Below are 13,385 nucleotides of genomic sequence, written 5' to 3'. Positions count from 1 at the left end.
TGGACTTAACTGTCGGGGTCCTTTACCTTTACCCTTTTTTAAAAAAAACTAATGCAGGGAAGTGGCTGCTTATGAAATCATTAAGTGCTCCTGAATATTATTGTTGTTCTTGTAGTTATTATTTTAATGCTAGCATAATACGTAATCCATTGATTTTCGTAAGAAAAGCTTTCTGCTGCTTCTTAGAACTTCTGAATGAAGCCAAAGCAATTCCTTTGCTCACAGCTAGTGAGCATACTGCTTTCAGAAGCATTATCTATCTATCATCTATCTATCTATCATCTATCTATCTATCTATCTATCTATCTATCTATCATCTATCTATCTATCATCTATCTATCTATCTATCATCTATCTATCTATCATCTAATCTATCTATCATCTATCATCATCATCTATTATCTCTGTCTATCATCTATCTATATCTATCTATCATCTATCTATCTATCTATCATCTATCTATCTATCTATCCTATCCTCTATCAATCTATCATTTTCAGCTCCAGGTCTAAGAGGGCCTTCAGAAAAGAGTCTTCTGGTGAATGTCTTCGTCTTCTCAGTGGCTGCTGGTGGGCTGAGCTTGCTGTTGTGGCTTTCCAAACACCACCCACACTTTAAATTTCCAACAATTCCTAATAGTGATGGTAGGTGAGAGAAATTTTGGGAAGTTATGGGACAGCTAGATAGCAGAGGCTACTCAGTGTGCCAGGCTGAGGGGTGCTAGTAGCTGCCCAAGGTTGCTCAGTGCCAACTCTGGCTTGGTCTCCCTTTAAACCTGAGGTTCCCAAACTTATCTGGCCTACCACACGCTTTTCAAGAAAAAAGAAATTACTCAGATCCCCCCTGGAAATCTACATTCTTAAGACCTGTCAGTGGACTTGACCACAGATTGGTTATAACTTACATTTTCTGTATTTATTTGGAAAATAACCACTACAACCTTAATTCTGTGTTACATTGGAAAGTGCCATTGCACAATGTCTTTAATAATAATAATAATAATAATAATAATAATAATAATAATAATTTATTATTTATAACCTACCCATCTGGCTGGGCTTCCCCAGCCACTCTGGGCGGCTTCCCCAAAAAATATTAAAATACTGTAATACATCAAACATTAAAAGTTTCCCTAAACAGGGCTGCCTTCAGATGTCTTCTAAAAGTCTGGTAGTTGTTATTCTCTTTGACATCTGGTGGGAGGGCATTCCACAGGGAGGGCGCCACTCCCGAGAAGGCCCTATCTTCTTTCTTTATGCTTCCACTGCCTCCTTATTTTTATTCAACACCTCCCAATTGCACCCAAGGCTACCACCGCCCCCCATGATCATTCCAGTCCCGCCCCCCGATATTGCCTACTTTGGGGAAACACTGCTTTAAACAAACACCATACTTCCTGGGTAGGCAACATGGAGCCCTCCAGATGCTGTCAGACTACACCTCCCATCAGCCCCAGCCAGGGGGATGGGAGTTGTATTCCAGCAACATCTGGAGGACAACACTTTGGCTCCCCCTTTAGTCCCCCCCTTACTGCAAGATCTAAGCCAGGTCTCATCTGATCTGCATGGTAATTAATTTCATTCTATGAAACCTTGGGCAGAAGTTGACAGCTTCTGGCACGATGGTGCTACTGACAGCTCATTCCTTGGACCAGACTTTGCATGTTCCTAACATAGCCAGCCCCACCTGCCTTTCAAGCACTGCTGGACTGATACCTGGCTCAACTGATGAGAGGCAAAACCACCCAAGGCGGGAGAGGGTGGATCTGCATATGAATGACACCACCTTATACGTCATAGATTCTCTTGGCAAAAGAAACTGACCGCCGCTCACCCAGCAAGCTCTGTAACGTGACCCTGGTTGAGGTGGAAGAGGTTCCGTGCTTTCACAAGCTTCTTGCTGCAGGCCATGGATTCTGGAATAAAGGTTCTCAAAGTTGCTGTTAACCTCCCTAAGCCCAAACATAAATCTTCTGTGCCGCCTCTGTGGCAGTGATTTTTCAATGGAGCCAATTCACATACCATCTATGAGTCACTGTGTGTTGAGTCATCAAGTGATGAGTCATTCAGTGACGTTACAAGCATGTGGGAACTGGCCCCTGCAGTGTGTCTTCAGAGCAGATCTGCAGTTCAGCACACAGGTGCGCAAAAAACTTGGAAGTCACGTAAAGACAAAGTTACACTTCTTTCCAAGTCTCCAAGTGGGTTCTGCAGACTTCTGTGTCGTGGCTGATGTCTGGTGGATCAAGGGAGTGGGTACCCCTAGACATGTGGCCCAGAAGTGCCTGGGGAGTGTTTCTGCCACAAACTTTGCCAATGGGCTCTTTGAAAGAACAGGGACAAGATGTTTTTACCCATCTCTGGTGAACTTGTGAAAGGGATCAGCAGAAAAGTCGGACCAGTTTAAGTCAGGAATGAAAACAGTAACTCCTGATAAATCCTAGGAAAATTCCTCTTAAACGAAAATCTCTTTTTACTATGTAGGCACAAAGCATACGGCACAAAGGAAACAGAATGGGGTATTCTTGGTAGCTTTAGCATGCTGGTTTGTAGCATTATAAGCATCTGTCAGGGAATCAGGAGCAGGAGCACTGGGGAGAGAGGATTGGGAGAGCGAAGGGGAAGAATCTGAGGGCAGCGTAGGGGAGTATGACAGTGACCCGAGAGATTCCATGAGCTTCTCCAGCGAATCAGAAGATTCCCAGAAGGGGGCGCCGATGGTCAGGGCAAGGGGGGTCCCAGGGGGGACGCACCAGAAACAAGGAGCCAGAGGGGAACCCCAAAGCAGCAGTGGAGGATCGGGACCAGTTTCCCCACCAGAGCATAGTGGGGGGGAGGAGTCACATGTGTCAGGGCCAGCGTCTCCTCCAGAGAGGGAGTCAGGGCTGACCACGCCTCCATCGGAGAGTGGGGGAACGGAAGGGAGGTCAGTTGCAGCTAGCCCCCCCGAAGGGGGAAGCAGTGGCAGCAGCAGTGAAACGGTCAGGAGGAAAGCTGCTGGCTGGGCGCGCGCGCCAAGTTCAAATGTGCAGGCGCGCGGAACAGCAGGAGACCCGGATGGGGAACCAGCTCCTAAAGCCCGCCGGAGGGAGGGAGAAGGCTCAGGGGAATCAGCGGGAGAAGAGGCTAGAAAGGGCGGAACCCCGGCGGGCAGGCGGACCCAGAGGAGGAAGGAGCAGCGGAGAAGGTGGAGCAAGGCTAGGATCTTAAATTGGTGTCAGGGGGGAGGAGACTCAGACGGAGCATCAGTGGTCTGACACTTTAGACGTGGGGCTGCGCGCTGCGGCTCTGGAAGTGAAACTGAACTTCAATAAAGACTTTTATACTTAACAACGAAGCAGCGTTGGTCCTTTGTGAGCTGGGACCTAGGGCAGCCCTGACAGCATCTTTTTTTCTAATTGAAAAATTCATTCCATGCTCATAAAGATATATAAAATAAAATAAAAAGATAATCTTGTTTCCCCTCTTGCTACCTTCAATTTCCATGTCAGTTATATCATCATCATCATTTAATTTTTACGTAGTCTAGGGTGTCTTTAGATTATACAAATATTGAGGCATACAGCCTATGCTCTACAGCACAGCTTGACATGCATTAAGCACATCTTTTAATTAGTATCTTTTCTTCTTTCTTGTATCAACCCTGCAGACCAGGACTGCTGCAGATACAATATATCTTTACATTTCATGTCCAAGCAAGGGAGGTTATTGTGTATCATTGTATGTTTGTTACGATTGTGATGATTTTAGCAGATACACTTTGACCAAGGGTCTGTGTTGTATTCAGAGGTGACTCTATGACAGTACGTAGTTGTTTAATCTTTGTTAAATAAATTTAAAAACAAACAAAAGGAGGGAAAGGGAGAAATTAGGATAATTATTTTCTACAATGCATTGTCGGGTAGCCAATGTCTGAACACATACACAAAAATAATTGTGTTCCTTTATCTCAAAATTGTAGGAATCACATCCTGATGGCTGCAAATAAGCACAGGCGATACAGTCTTCTTATAACTTAGTTTAACGGAGGTCCTGTAGAAGAAATCTGTTCTTTATGTTTTGGTTTCCTAGGAGAGAAGCATTTGAAGAGCTGATGGTTTGAACTGAAAGTTCTTCTTTTCTTTGAGAGCTGGCTTCTTTTATCGCTTAAAGTGCACGAGTTCTTTCCTTTCTCCTTCAATTCTAGACTACAAAGGGTTATCCCGTATAATTAAGAGGTTTGCTCATACGAATGTAATGTTTGCAATTTTATGGTTGTCAGAAAACAAAACAGAACGATTTATTTTTTTTGGCCTTCTGCATACAGGAATTTCCAGAGGTGAGCTAAATGGTATGTCTTGAAAATAACTGGGGAAGGGGGTCTGTTTAAAGTTCAGATCAGTGTTAATAAAATCAGATGATATAAAAGTAAGGACAGTTTCAACTGAGCACTTTTTAGCAGTAGTAATTTCGATCAGATTTCCAGCAAGTGACATACTATATATCCCCCCAATTTTTTTAAGTTTAAAATTGGGGATCGTCTTATACATGGAATGTTGCAATTAATTATTTCTTAATTTTGGGCTCAAAAAATAGGGGCCGTCTTATACATGGGGGCGTCTTATACACGGAAAAATACGGCAAATTGGATTAAAAATGTTTTATGGGCTTCTTTACACCTGCCAAACATATAAACAGCCATTCCAATACCCACATAAAGATTTGACCTCTTTAAGGCAAAACAACTTAAATAAAATTGTTATCTTAAATACATATTTAGGTTGTCTTATGTTCATGAAGCCCTAAGTGCAACTGGGCAGACTTTGGTTTCATTTTTCGGTGGATTTAGGATGACGCTTACCTGGGAGTGAGGCCCATTGAACTCAATGGGATTTAGCTTGTGCATGCACAGCCATTAACTGCATCCAGTGTGCTCCCCCCACTGATTCAGGAAGCATACAAATATACCCTGCTGTTTCTTAGGAAATGCTGCACTTTGATGCATTTCCCCCTAAACCGGCTTCAACTCAAACAGATAAAAAGAATTAGCTGCATTTTAAGCTGGTAATGTTAACACAGCTTTACTCTGACATGCACAGTTTATATACGACATAAACTTATTATATATAATAAGTTTTAAGGTGATCTGATAATGTTCATTGAGCTGCAAAGCCTTATGTAACTGCACAAAGTTTAGAACTTTAAAGAATACCACGCTTGCTTTTAAAAAATTACTTTTCGTCTACATTAGTTTTTTTTACAAACTGACTTAATATGAACAATCAAACAAGAATCTATTGCACCCACACTCGCACGTAACAAAAAGAAATAAAGAAAGGGCAAACTCCCAGGGTGTGAAAATAGAAAATGTTGGATGAGAATCTATTTTCTCTCTCTCCTTTTTATTTCTTCTTCTTCTTCTTTCTTTTCTTTTCTTTTCTCTTTTCTTTTCCTCTTTTCGGTTTGCGTTTTTATTTAGATTAAATTCTTTTACTCTTGATATTCCAAAAAGTTACTGGATATTTGATATTAACTTTTGTATATCTTTTAAAAACTTTGATAAAATCTATGGTTTTGATCGTGAGAGGTGGCAGACACAATATCAAGCATTTAGAACACTCCCCAAAAAGAATCTTGAGAACTGTATTTTTTTTGTAAAGGGTGTCTGGCAATTGTAGCTCTGTGAGAGGAAAGCGACAGTTCCTGGGCTTATTTGGAGAATGTGTGTGTGCTTTAAACATAGCTGTCAACTTTTCCCTTTTCTTGCGAGGAATCCTATTCAGAATAAGGGAATTTCCCTTAAAAAAAGGGAAACGTTGACAGCTATGGCTTTCGATGTGTGTTGTGTATGCAGCCAGAGAAACCTCGTTCCAGAACAAATGGAAGAACAGCAGTTTCTGCAGAAACCCACAAATTTCTGCCAAAAGGACACTTCTTGAGAATTTGAAAGCCTGTTAATTTTGTGACAGTTTGGTTGGTTCTTACAATGGTGCAGCCCCACCACTGCCCATCTATGCTGATTGAGGGCCAAATAAAAATGGAAGTCTCAGAAGTATTTCTCATGTTTCAAGAAGGCAAACTGAGCTCCAGCACTCCTTTTGCCAACTGCTTGGCTGTGTGTTAATAATAATAATAAATAATTTTATTTATATCCCACCCTCCCCAGCCAAGACCAGGCTCAGGGCGGCTAACACCAGGTATAAAAACAATTGATTAAAATACAAATAGAACTATCTTAGTAGCAAGAGAGTGGTTAACCTTCCAGTGGTGTACCATGAATTGCTTTTGCCGCCAGTGAAGTCCATTAAACCCATTGCATTTCGTATTTAGAATTTAACACAGTGCCAAATTATTAAACGGTGGTTATATTGATGAACACAAAATTAATACAGTGCTCCAGTTCGTGTCAAAATTCAGCAACCATTTATGGAATGCCACAACATTCACCCTCTGAATTAAGGTCATGTTGGAGCTGTTGTTTTCCTTTGTTCTTGTCCCCCCCCCTGCCCTTTCACATATTTTTTTATACCCTGTGCACTTACAATTATATATTACTTTTTATCTTTCAATGAAGAATATATACCATATATATAAAATGAGAACGTGAATAGGAGGCAGAGCAAAAAATTTTTGTTGAATCTGGCAAAGTCTGAGGTCCAGCGATGCCTCACTGAATTCACGGTCACCTTCCACTGCCCATTTCATTTTTATTTTTTAAAAAGATTTTTATTGATACAACAAGAAAAAAGAAAAAAAGCACAAATACCAAATTACACACAGGAATAACCATAGACACATAATTTTCTTAGCAAACTATAAAACATCTATTGGTCTTAACACTAAAGACCCAGCTTCCCGTCTATTCCATATTTCAAATTCATATTACTTATTGCCAATACACACTTTTATCATAATTAAACTTATTCTTAATAAATCTAATTTCTTATATCTACCTTGCAGCTATTACTGAAGTTCCTTGAATGCTGCAACAGAATTTAAACGACTATATTTATTTTTCAGATATTCTTTGAAAACCTCCCATTCTGAAAGAAATTCCTGTTTTGATTTATTCTTTATTTTTCCTGATAAACCATCTAGTTCGGCATATTCTGTCAGCTTTTGGATCCAATCTTGTATAGAGGGGATTTCATTACTCTTCCTCTTTTTTTTATACATTTTTTATTGATTTTCCAACATGAATTAAAACACATTACAACTCACAAAACATAGACAAACAAACATATAAACACGTATAATTTCATAACCTCTTTTTCTTAAGCCTAATTTCAACGACTTCCCCATGCCTCCCTTTTCTGCATCCCTGTTTTAAAATTTTTCAGCAACCCCTAATTTCAATTACTTATAATTCACTTTCTTTAATCCTTTTTCTCTTACCCAATCATTTACCACTGCAATTCTGTTTTACTTTACCCATGACATTTTAGCACTCATTAATTTTACAACAGTTCTTAAGATAAACTTTAAATTTCTTCCAGTCTTCTTCCACCGTCTCTTTTCCTTGGTCACGGATTCTGCCAGTCATCTCAGCCAGTCCCATATAGTCAATCACCTTCGTCTGCCACTCTTCCAGCGTGGGTAGTTCTTGTGTCTTCCAATACTTTGCTAAAAGAACTCTTGCTGCTGTTGTAGCGTACATAAAGAACGTCCTGTCTTTCCTTGACACCAATTGGCCTACCATGCCCAGGAGAAAAGCCTCTGGTTTCTTATGAAAGGTACACTTAAGAACCTTCTTAATTTCATTATAGATCATCTCCCAGAAGACCTTAATCCTTGGGCACGTCCACCAAAGGTGATAGAAAGTACCTTCAGTTTCCTTACATTTCCAGCATTTATTATTGGGCAAATGATAGATTTTTGCAAGCTTGACTGGGGTCATGTACCGATTTCATTACTCTTCCATTTCAAAGTTGCTCAGCTTGCCAGTATTGTTGAACAAGAGCAGGCAGAGGGAATCTCCAGAGATTGTCAGACTCCACCTCCTCTCAGCTCCAGCCAGTGTGGTCAATAAGAGCTTCTGTGACTATGAACTAGGCTCTTTGGAAAAGCAGAGCACCCTCAGCCCATAAGTAATTTAAGGGCCACATCTGTATTTTTGCCCACTTGGGTACAACAGTATCCACAAGCAGCAGCCAGTGCTGCTTTCCTGACAAAGGAAAAGCATTCTGAATTTAACGTCCTGCCAAACTGTGTATGTGGAACGTTGGGTTGTAATGGGCGATGCTTTTTTCTGGTGGTATGTGCAGTAAAGGTAAAGGGACCCCTGACCATTAGGTCCAGTCGTGACCGACTCTGGGGTTGCTGCACTCATCTCACTCTATAGGCCGAGGGAGCCGGCGTACAGCTTCCAGGTCATGTGGCCAGCATGACTAAGCTGCTTCTGGCGAAACCAGAGCAGTGCACAGAAACGCCGTTTACCTTCCCGCCAGAGTGGTACCTATTTATCTACTTGCACTTTGACGTGCTTCCGAACTGCTAGGTTGGCAGGAGCAGGGACCGAACAACGGGAGCTCACCCCGTGGCGGGGATTCGAACCGCCGACCTTCTGATCGGCAAGTCCTAGGCTCTGTGCTTTAACCCACAGCGCCACCCGTGTCCTGGTATGTGCAGTATGGGCATGTTTTTCTCCCCAAATCAGAGCCTCTTACCTCCTTCCCAAAGCCCAGGAAGTTTCTGCCCGACTTAAAGAGGGAGGTGTGATGTTCTGGCAGAGTGTCAGGACTCTCACTTGCATGAGGAGTACCAATACAATTTTTCTTGAAAAAAGCACTGCTCATGGGCAAGGCCGGATTAGGCTGGATGAGGCCCTAAGCTCCTGAAGGTAATGAGACCCTTTCTATGTCCAACTGTCCTTTGTCAACAACCAAATGATCACTGTTTTTTGTGTTGAATATATCCAAATGGTAATTTATGGACCTAATAGGTATGTAAAGCCACTTGCACATAACAAAATATGTATTTTATCAAAGTACATTCAGGGTTTTTTCCTTAATTTTTTTTTTAGGGGGGGCAAGAGAGTGGGGCCCTAAGCTATAGCTTGTTTGGTTTATACTTAAATCCGGCACTGCTCATGGGGGATCCAAAAGTGTGAACTTCAGTCCCACCAGTCGCAGTCAGCATGATGAATGGTCAAGGAAGATGGGAACTGTAGTCCAACATTAGCAACGCCTGGTCTACTTATTTGCATTGCGGACATAAATTTGTGAACTTACTAATCAAACAGCCTTCGGATCGGTTTGTAGTAAGAGCTCCAAACCAACCTTAACTGGCAAAACTGAATTTTCCTGTGACTGAATCCCAACCAAAAATCTTGGCAAGCTGGAATTATTGAGAACAATTTTGTTGTCAAAAACATCCACCCTGGAATGGAAATGAAGGCTTGGGCACATCTCACAAAACACCAGGATTCCAATTGGACCTTTCAAACCCCAAACAAATGATTTTGAAAGCCAGTATTGAATCACTATTTTTTGCTGTTAATTTAAACACACACATGGGGAGAGGGAGAACATTGAGGAAGACCTAAATCTTGCCTCTTATAGATACATTTTTAAGATAGCGGAGATCAGCCTGCCAAAAACCGAGGCTTCTACACTCCCTTTCTTCCTTGCCAACAAACAAAACTGGAGAATTTGCCTTCTATATCTGTGGTGAGTTTTAGGTAAAGGTAAAGGGACCCCTGACCATTAGGTCCACTCGTGGCCGACTCTGGGGTTGCGGTGCTCATCTCGCTTTATTGGCCGAGGGAGCCGGCGTACAGCTTCTGGGTCATGTGGCCAGCATGACTAAGCCGCTTCTGGAGAACCAGAGCAGCACACGGAAATGCCGTTTACCCTCCCGCCGGAGCGGTACCTATTTATCTACTTGCACTTTGACGTGCTTTCGAACTGCTAGGTTGGCAGGAGCAGGGACCGAGGAACGGGAGCTCACCCCGTCACGGGGATTCAAACCGCCGACCTTCTGATCAGCAAGTCCTAGGCTCTGTAGTTTAACCCACAACGCCACCCACATCCCTTTTGTGGTGAGTTTTAGCCTGACCCAAATAAAACCAGGTAAAAGGGAGCGACCGGTGGATAACGGATGCGTTGATCCACTTGCCTTCCTCAGCTGGGATCACCTACCAAAAATGCGCACAAACCCAGCCCTGTTTGCAGGACAGCCTGAAGTAAACAGAGCTCCTGTCCAAGTTCAGACTGCTTCCTTCAGATCAGGGGTGCCAACTTGAATAAAATATTTTTTTGGGGGGGTTAGGTAAGTCCTCCCTGCATCATTGATCACAAGACACAGTGCACACATACCATTTGAATGGCAATGCTCATCACCTTCGGGAGGGAGGAGGCCCCCTCAAAACAATTGGGGGGGCAGCAAGAACTCCTTGGCCCCTCAGAGTTGGCTCCTCTGCTTCAGATCAAGCCTGCTGCTGTGGCGTCTGTGCAGACAGGGAGGCCTTGAGGGTAGAAGCCCAGGGCATCTTCCATGGGACTTTCTGTGTCAGGTGTGCCTGTGGAGAGTGGGCTGCCATAGTAGCCAACACCTGGGGGGCGAGGTCCCTTTGCCTTCCCCACTATAATGCATGAGGAACTTAAGAAAATGCTAAAAAAAAGAACCTTGATAAAAAATCTCGAAGCTTATCTGTTAGGGTTGGTTGGCAAAGACATACCACATATGAAAAACAACAACATCTTTTTATATGCAACAACAGCTGCCAGGGTAGTGATTGCTACAAAATGGAAATCTCAGGACATACCAACAAAGGAAGAGTGGATTTGCAAATTAAGTGAGTATATAGAATTGGCAAAATTAACTTCAATTATAAGATATCAATCAAATCAAAAGTTAAGAATGGAGTGGAAGTATTTCGAAGATTATATGTCAAAATATTGTTCTAAAAATGACATGTTAATAGGCTTAGAATAAAAAATGTAAGCAATAACAAAACAAAAGAAGTAAAAATCAGAATTAAACAAACATAATTTATTATAGAATGCAAGGGGGAAAATGTAGAAAGAAATATAAAGAAGTCGAATTGCTGTGGAGGGAAGTAGAGGGTGGGTGGTGGGTTTTATAATTAAGCAACTATTGTAATTTAGATATTATACTTTATGTGAGGGAATCATTGGGTATTTTGTTTATTATGTATATATGTTAAGTTTCAATACAGATCTTTGAAAAAATTAAAAAATAAAAAAATTGAGGGGGCTGGCCATTGCCATTCTATTGTGTGCTGAAAGGTGTGATCGATTCTGGGGCGTAGCCAGGATTATTGTTGGGGCAGCAGACTTTTGATATGGGGGGGGCAGAACCTCAGATCTGTATTGATTTGTATTGATGGGGGCAGCTTCCCCCCCCGCCCCCCACTCCCCTGCGCTACGCCCATGGAAAGACTTACCTGGGCCCCCCAAAATTTGATGCAAGTTGGCACCCCTTCGGGCTGGGCATTTGTTCTCCCCGCGGGGCGCTTGGCGGGGCAGGAGCGCGCTAGGCTCGGACCCGTCCTGGGGCCCGAGGGGGCTTCCCTCTCTCCCCTCCCCCCCTGCGCCAGAGCTTGCAAGCGGTGAGTGGCTCTCCCCGGAGAAGGATGCGCAGATGCATCTCGCCCGCCACGAACCAGCCTCGCCTTCGCTGCTTCGCTGGGACAACGCGGAGCCTCCGCTCCTCCTCCGGCCCCTCTTTGCGCAAGCAGGACGCAGCTTCTTCCTGCGCGCGTCGCGCTCGCCAGCCTCTCTCGGGGCGGGGCCTCCGCGGGGGTGGGCGGGGCCACACTGGGATTGGGGAGGGGGGGTCCAGTCCGGGCGCCTCTCCGCCGATTGGCCTCGGCGCGCTGAAGAGTCCTCCCCTTTGGCCGACCTGCTGCAGTAGAGCAGCAGGTGGCGAGGGAGGCAGAGCGCGGCTTCCTTGCGCGCCCGCTGCGCCTCGCTTCGCCCTCCCTGCGGAGCCTCGCGATGGGGACAGGGAAGGGGTCGCGCTCTCCGGCCCGCCGGAAGCCTCCGGAGCCCCAGGTCCGCCCGGGACACTCCGATCGCCCGGCCAAAAGGAGAGGTGTCCCGGGGAGGCTGCCCGAGCGCACGACCCCCCATCCCGCCTGGCTGCGAGGCGGAGAGGCACCGAGGAGGAGGGTGCCCTGCCTGGCGCAGTTTCTCGCTCTGCACCAGGATGGAGGGGAGACAGGACAGGCAGTGGGGGGGGGCAGGGACTGGGGGGACCAGCTTCGTGTAGGTGGAAGGGGGTGGGGTGGAAGTAGCCCCCCAAGAAGGAGGACTTTTCGGCTGCAGCAGCGGGAAAGGGTGTCCTCCTTCGCCTCGCCGACCTGGTGGTTCCGCAAGAGCCGGTCGCCTTTCGGAGCGAGAGAAGTGTTGCAGCAGGTAAGGGAAACCGATCTCGCACCTGGAGAGGGAGGGAGGGAGAAGTCCGGGCTCTTTCCACTCCCTCGTCTCCCCACCCCACGACTTCGGCGGAGCTCCAGCTCTTGCGCTCTCGTCGCTTATGTAAATCGCTGGGTGCGAAACGCGCGCGCGCGCACGCAGGCATCACCACCTGGCCGGGCGAGCGTCCTCGAATGGCCGCCTCTCCCCCTCCCCCCTCCTCTTCCAAGGTTTCGGGCTGGCAACTCGGCGCGCCCGATCCTTCGGCCGAGCTGCTCTGGCCCCTCGAGTGGAGCGGGATCCGTGTCTCGCTGGAGCCGACGGAGCTTGTCAACCGCCTCGCGCGTCAGCGGTATGGGAAGGCGGTGTACAAATTGTCTAAAGTGCTTTTTGTTGGGCCGGAAGAGCTTCGCGGGTTTCCCTACGTTTGCAGCGCCGTTCCGACTTGCCCAGAAGTTAAGTCCCGCCGAGCTGAAGGAGACCCGCTCTGCGTATAGGATTGCGGCTTCGCTGCAGGATCTGGCTGTTAGGGCCCGTTGCGCGCCGGAATCGGCTGAGCGCGGGCTAGATAGATGACCAGGCTACCATGAGGCCGAGCCAATGTCCTGGTATGCCAGAAAACGCGAAGTTCGCGTCCTTCTCTCTGTGCCTAAATGCAAGTTTAATGATCTTCGCTCTTTTTAATATGGGGAAAGCGCGGGCGTGACTTTCGTCTTCGGACATGCGGGTACAATGCCTTTCTCCTTAGGATTTGGAGAGGCTATCTCCAAATTGTTCATATTGAAACTTTTCCTTTCAGGGCACAGCAACCTTACACCTTACATTTTAATCCTAATGCCAATCATGTCTCTTCTTCTTCTTCGTCTTCCTCTTCTACTTCCCTTTTTCTTCCTAATGTGGGATAATGGTCTCCGCTTTCCTTTTGCTTAACCTTACCAACCCCCCTGGCCAAAAAGGGTTCTTTGGGACGTGGATAGTTGGGTGTTAAGTTTTCCTATGGCTGTCAAACTTCTCTTCTTGAGGTGGG

The sequence above is a fragment of the Podarcis raffonei genome, chromosome 17, assembly GCF_027172205.1.
Source record: "Podarcis raffonei isolate rPodRaf1 chromosome 17, rPodRaf1.pri, whole genome shotgun sequence".
Taxonomy (NCBI): Eukaryota; Metazoa; Chordata; class Lepidosauria; order Squamata; family Lacertidae; genus Podarcis; species Podarcis raffonei.
The sequence above is the reverse complement of the archived record's forward strand: the minus strand, read 5'-3'. Positions refer to the sequence as shown.